The following is a 7374-nucleotide window of genomic DNA, read 5'->3' on the forward strand; positions in this document are numbered from 1 at the left end:
TTCTCTTCCCAGTTTAGCCAACCCCACCCACCATTAGCTCCCTCGGCTGAGGTCACTCAGCACTGTGGGGGCTGGAATGCCCTCTCGGCCCACGCCCTGCTCCCACCCCCGGGCAGAGCTGAAGCCTCCATTCCACACGTGCCTGCCAGGCCAACTGGCTTACGCCCTCCTCCGCTGACTGCGACTGTGTGGGCGGGCGGGGGATAGCTGGGATGGGGAATCTGGGGGTGCCTCTTAGGGGAGTGGCATCTAATCTGGGGCCTCACTGGGGAGGCAGCCCGGGTATGGAAGAAGAGACAGCTGGTGTAGTTGGTGTTAGGGCGGCAGGAACAGGCAGGGCTGCCGTGCCTGTAAGTGATCAGCAGAGGGCGCACGGAGCTTGTAAAATCCCATGCTGACAATGGAAACAGGGGGCCGGGTCTAGGACCCGGTTCTGCCCCCAGCCAGGTACTCAAGCCAGAGATGAGATCTCCTGGGGGGTCTTTGAGGGGCTGCTAAGAGGCCGGAAATGGTTGGCAGCTTGGCTTGCTCTTATTTGGGGGCCACATCCCGCAGTGCTTAGGGATTACTCCTGTTGGTGTTTTGGAAATTATCATTGGATGAGAGAATGGATCCTGGATCAGCCACATGCAAAGAAAAGGCCTTACCCATTGTACTTGTCACTCTAGCCCCACGTCTTTTTTGCTTCTAGAGCCACCCCAGTGATGCTCAGGGGTTACTCCTGGCTCTGCACGCAGAAATCACTCCTGGAAGAACTCAAGGAACCATATAGGGTGCTTGGGAACAAACTTGGGTCAGCCTTAGTTTGGCTTTGTGCCCTAAAGTCTCAGCGGCAGAGGAGCCATCTCCAATGGAAAGAGGTCCTCAAGAACCCCATCCCTCCAGGTTCCCAAGAGACATTATGGGGCAGTAGCTAAGGCACAACTTGGGAAGGGAAACAGCTCAATGAAGTGGAGCATCAGCTTTTTGGCAAAGAAGGGAGGCACTCAGTCATGTTTAGGGGTCACTCCCGGCTGCTCAGTGGACCATCATATGTGGTGCAGGGGTTTACAGGTGTTTTACCCATGCGGCAATCCTCTAGGCCCAGAACACCAATTTTGCATGCAACATGCCTGGGTCCGTCCATCCCTAGCACCACATGGTCCCCCCAGTACGGAGCCAGGATTTGGTACTAAGCACTACCAGGTGCCTTTGAAACCAACCAAAGCTCCAGCTGGAAGTCAGATGCTCATGCACAAGTTCACTGCCCAACGAGCCTGTTTGTTCTGTAAAAGGAGGTTTTGGGATTTCCACCCTTTCGTGATCCTGCAAAAGTGTGACATGAAGGTCACCCGAGCTTGGTTCAAGAGAGATAGAAAGGGACCGGAGTGGTGGAGCAGGCGGTAGGGCGTTCCTTGCACGTGCTAACCTAGGACAGACCACGGTTTGATTCCCTGGTATCCCAAGCCAGGAGTGACTTCTGAGCGCATAGCCAGGAGTAACCCCTGAGTGACACTGGGTGTGGTCCAAAAATAGGGGGGAAAAGGAAGAGAGAGAGAGAGAGAGAGAGAGAGAGAGAGAGAGAGAGAGAGAGAGAGAGAGAGAGTTGGTCTGGGGAGGAGGTTCATTTGAGACTTAGTTCATCCTGACACCATTAAAAAAAAGAAGTGGGCCCAGAGAGATAGCGCAGGGGTGTTTGCCTTGCAAGCAGCCAATCCAGGACCAAAGGTGGTTGGTTCGAATCCCAGTGTCCCATATGGTCCCCCGTGCCTGCCAGGAGTTATTTCTGAACAGACAGCATCGCCGGGTGTCAGAGAGATAGGACAGCAGCAGGTAAGGCACTTGCCTTGCAATCAGCCAAGCTAGCCTGATCCCTATTCCACCTTATGGTCACCAGCCCTGCAGGAGTGATTACTGAGTACAAAACCAGGAGTAAGCCCCTGGCACCACCAGGTTTGTCCCCACCCCCCTAAAAAAGAATTTGATATGGGGCCGGAGAGATAGCATGGGGGTAAAGCGTTTGCCTTTCATGCAGGAGGTCATCGGTTCGAATCCCGGCATCCCATATGGTCCCCCGTGCCTGCCAGGAGCAATTTCTGAGCCTGGAGCCAGGAATAACCCCTGAGCACTGCCGGGTGTGACCCAAAAACCACAAAAAAAAAAAAAAAAAAAGAATTTGATATGAAGTCCCAGAGATTAGAAGAGGAAACTAGGTGGATCACCACATCACATGGTTCCCCAGCATTGCCTGGGAGACATCACCCTTCCCATACTAGTCCTCAGTTTCTTTCTCTGCATCTGTTCCCCTCAGGTCCCTTCCACACGGGGTAGGATACTGAATCCTCCCTATACGTGTGTAGCAGGTGCTCAGTGCTTGTGGGGGAAGTTGACACCTCCACCTGGCTTGGATGGGACTTCAGAAGGTCTGAACTGGGCAGATTTGGGGGGGGCTGGAGAACTTCATTTAAATATTTATTTATTTATTTGGTTTTTGGGTCACACCTGGTGGCACGCAGGAGTTACTCTTGGTTTTGTGCTTAAAAATCACTCATGGCAGGACCTGGGGACCGTATAGGATGTCAGGGATAAAACCTGGGTCACTTGAATACAAGGCAAATGCCCTATCGCTGTGCTATCACTCCGTTTTTTTTGTTTTTTTTTTGTTTGTTTTTTTTGTTTGTTTGTTTGTTTGTTTGTTTTTTGTTTTTTTTTTTGGTTTTTGGGTCACACCCAGCATTGCTCAGGGGTTACTCCTGGCTGTCCGCTCAGAAATAGCTCCTGGCAGGCACGGGGGACCATATGGGACACCGGGATTCGAACCAACCACCTTTGGTCCTGGATCTGCCGTTTGCAAGGCAAACGCCGCTGTGCTATCTCTCCGGGCCCTCCGTTTTGTTTTTTAATGGTGCCAATGGAGGAACTAAGGAGTTGGACCACTTGGGGTGCCAGGGATCTAACCTAGCTAGCCTCAGGCGGGGCAAGGGCTATAACCTCTGTGGGATCTCTCCATCTCTCCAATCCCTCTGGCCCTCCCACCTGGGAATGTTCTAAAGACCTCCAGGGGAGGGGGCTAACCTGCCTCAGGAACTCCTCTAGGTGGGGAGGGAGCAGAGAAGGTGCCGAGGAAGCCCGGTCTGGGTGCTCTGAGCTCACAGAAGGGGTGCCCTGAAGGAAGCAATATCCTTTCTCTATTTCAGGAGAACTTCATTCAGGGGCTGGGGCCAGAGTGATAGAACAGCAGATAGGGGCGTTTGCCTTGCAAGTGACCCATGTGGGTTTAGATCCCTGGCATACGGAGTAAATTCTGAGCGCAGAGCCAGAAAGTAACCCCTAGGCACTGCTGGAGTAGCTCAAAAGCCAATAATAATAATTTTTTTTTTCGTTCCAGAGCCTGATGGGTCAGGTCAGATAAATTTGAGGTGAGGGCCCGGAGAGATAGCACAGTGGCGTTTGCCTTGCAAGCAGCTGATCCAGGACCAAAGGTGGTTGGTTCGAATCCCGGTGTCCCATATGGTCCCCTGTGCCTGCCAGGAGCTATTTCTGAGCAGACAACCAGGAGTAACCCCTGAGCAATGCCGGGTGTGGCCCAAAAACAAAAACAAACAAACAAAAATTGAGGTGAGAGGGAAAAGGGGACCCCTTTGTGGCCCCTAAACCTGAGCCCTTGCTTCCTGAGGCTGCTAGTTGCCTGGGGAAGTTCTGGCCAGGGCCCACAGGGCTCCTTCCACTGGAGCTTTGAAACTTGGAGCATCCGTTGCTCTGCACAGTGCCCTGTGTCCTTGGTCTGGCCCAGCCAGGCGGGTCTACTAAGGACTCCAGAGGTTGTGTGGGATGGAGCTGAGCCTCGAACCCCTGGTCCCAGTACAGCATCACAGGCACAGAGAAGATAGGCAAGAAGGGGCCCGACCATCGGCATCCCCGGAGGTCCCAAGCCCGCCCTGGGGACAGGCAAGTGGCCACCGGGGCCTGTGCTGGGCGTATCGCTTTCAGGGCCTGGGAAGAAGGTTAAATAGCTCCGAGCGGCCCATTGAGCCGGCAGCGGCCGTGCGGGAGGCGCCGGGGTGACTTTCAAAGGGGCCCCGGCAGGGCCGCCGGCGGCTTCCCCCGCTTCCTCCCGGCCTAATGATATTCCCCGCTCGGCCCCCGGCTTTGGCGGCAGTTTAACCCGCGCCGGGCGGGTTCTTTTCTCACTGATCTCAGCTTGACACCCGATTAGCACAAGAATGGGAGGAGGAAGCCTGCGAGAGGCGCCTCCCAGCCTCCCGGGGCGCACCGGGGAGCAGGCGGCAGACAAAGGGCAGCGGGCAGAGGGGCGCCCTCGCCTCCCCCACCGACCCCGCCTTTGTCCCTCCCGGAGCTGCTCTGGGCTGGCCGGCCTGCTGCACTGGGAGAGTGGCCAGTGGGGCCTGGGGTCCTCGGTGGTGGGGATCCCCGGGGAAGGCCTGTGGGTGAGGGTTGGCTGTGTCTCCCCCTCAGCCTCCCCATGAGGAGCCAATCTGGTGTGGCCTAAATGGTGTCTTGATGGGGCCATTTGTGGACCCTAAGGATCCCCCCCACAAGGAAGACTAACTTGGGCTAACTAACTAACTAACTAACTAACTAACTAACTAACTAACTAACTAACTCCTGCTGGTCCAAAGATCCCAGTTGAGCTAGTGCTGTAGTTGCTTAAAAAGGTGGGCAGGGGCACAGCGGTAGGGCGTTTGTCTTGCATGCAGCCAATCCAGGATGACGGTGGTTCTAATCCAGGCATCCCATATGGTCCCCCGTGCCTGCCAGGAGTGATTTTTTAATTGCAGAGCTAGGAGTAACTTCTGAGCACTGCCGGGTGTGACCCCAAAAATTAACAAAACAAAATAGAGAAGGGCCAGAGAGATAGCAAGGAGGTGGGGCGTTTGCCTTGCATGAATAAAGACAGTGGTTCGAATTCTGGCATCCCATGTGGTCCCCAGAACCTGCCAGGAGTGATTTCTGAGCTCATAGCTAGGAGTTACCCCTGAATGCTGCCGGTGTGACCCAAAAACCAAAAAAAAAAAAAAAAAAAAAAAAAGAAGCTGGGCAGGGACCAGAGTGATAACACAGCAGGAGGTCATTTGCTTTGTACTCGGTCTAGCCAGGATGGACCAGGTTTTATCCTCGGCATCCTATATAGTTACCTGAGCCTGACAGGAGCAATTTCTGAGAGCAGAGCCAGGAGTAACCCCTAAGTGCCACCAGATGTGGTCCCCAAACACCACCCCCCAAATAAAGAAGAAGCTGGTCAGGCTTAGGCCTGAGAGACAGTACCTCAGAGACGGGGCCTGCCTTCCAAGCCAGCAACCTGGTTCAATTCTCCAAAATCCTATAAACCTTATAAGGTGAGCCAAGTTCTGCAGAAGTAAGCCCTGAGCACAGTCAGGTGTGGCCCTGAAGCAAACAATAACAACAAAACTAAAAACCAAACAACAACAAAAGGGTAGGTTTGAGGCCTGAGATACAGCAGCATTTGCCTTGCATACAATTCACTGGAGTTCTATCTCCAACACCTCACATGGTCCCCTGAGCCAGCCAGAAGTAATACCTGAGCACTGCCAGGTGAATGCCTTCCTCTCCCTGCCCTCACCAAAAGCAATGCAGGCTAGGGGCCAGAGAGGTAGCACAAGGTAAGGCGTTTGCACTACATGCAGCCAAACTGGGAGGGATCTGTTTTGATTCCGGCATTTCCGGCATTTCATATGGTCCCCCAGACTGCCAGTGGAGATTTCAGGAGTGACCCCTGAGCTCCATTGGGTATGGCCCAGAAACCAATCAATCAATCAATAAAAGTTTGAAGAAAAAAAAAAGCAACGCAGCTAGATTCCTCTAAGAAGGAGAAAGCCTGTCATTCAGATCCATAAGTCAGGGGGCTTCCCAGGTGGAGAAGAGGAAGGACTCCCTCCTCACAGGGAAGACAGGATCTCTGCTCCCCCATCTAGTGTCCTGCCTCTTTCCACTGCCACCTCCCACAATTCTTTTGCATTTGGCTAAGATGGGACTTGCTCTGGGCTCCAGAATCCATCCCAACATTTCTGGCACTGTGAACCCCTGTACCTTTTAAAGCATCACTCCCCAGGAAGACATAATTTTCTGACCACCCCTCCTCCCAGCAGGTGTGCTCAGAGAATGTAAATGTGGGTCAGATGAAGGGAGCCCTTCCCCCATTCTTTTTTTTTGGGGGGGGGACCACACCCAGTGATGCTCAGGGTTTACTCCTGGTTATGTGCTCAGAAATCGCTCCTGGCTTGGGGGGCCACATGGGACGATCAAACCACAGTCCTCTAGCGCGGGCAAGGCAGACACCTTACCCCTTGTGCCACAGCTCCAGCCCCTTTTCCCCCATTCTTTTTTTTTTCTTTTTTTGGTTTTTGTTTTTTGGGTTACACCCGGCAGTGCTCAGGGGTTACTCCTGGCTCTACACTCAGAAATCGCTCCTTACAGGCTCAGGAAACCATAAGGGATGCCAGGATTTGAACCAGTCTTTCTGCATGCAAGGCAAATGTCTTACCTCCATGCTATCTCTCCAGCCCCTTTTCTCCCATTCTAAGGTCCAAGAATGTCTCACTTTGATGGGTGGGTTGGGACCAGAGATGGGATTGCAACTGGGCTTGGTGCATGCAAGGGGCTTCAATTTGGCCCAGAATTGAACTAAGAGTGAGGATTATGCCAGAGGAAAACCCATTCATCTGCCAAGCAGAGGCCGTAGGCTAGTGATGGGGTAGTGACTGGCAGAAGGGATTTGGGTGGGGTGTGAAAACCCTGCTTAGGGATCTACACAGAATCTGCAACAAAAATGGGCGAGAATGAAGAACAGGGGGCTTGCAATGGTGTGCTCCGGAGAGTCAGGGGATCCAGGAGCCACTGTTTCAGGAAGGAGGAGGCCTGGGCTCTCAGCACATTTTATTCAAGAAGGCCAGGCCCAAAGATTTTTCTGGGGATTTGCCCAGACAAAAGGGCAAATTCAACAAGTGGAATCCGGATATAAAGCCGGCAGCTGAACTCCTAGCTTTTTCTGGGCCACACCCTGTAATGCTCAAGAGCTTTTCTGCAGAATGAGTTCAGTGCTGGAAAAAAAAAAAAAAGTAGTAGGCATGAGGCCGGAGAGCTAGGGCGTTTGCTTTGCATTTGGCCAACCCAGGACACGGTGGGTGGTTCGATTCCTGGCATCTCATATGGTCCCCAAGCCTGCCAGGGGTAATTTCTGAGTGCAGAGCCAGGAGTAACCTGAGCACCACCGGTTGTGACCCCCCAAAACAAACAAACAAACAAACAACAACAACAACAAGTAGTAAGCAGCACTGAGAGAAATCTTAACGATCTGAGCCCATGCTCAAGGGACCAGGGTTCAAACTCCAGCACTGACCAGCATTTCCACCAGGT

This window comes from Suncus etruscus, chromosome 5 (assembly GCF_024139225.1).
Source record: "Suncus etruscus isolate mSunEtr1 chromosome 5, mSunEtr1.pri.cur, whole genome shotgun sequence".
NCBI lineage: Eukaryota > Metazoa > Chordata > Mammalia > Eulipotyphla > Soricidae > Suncus > Suncus etruscus.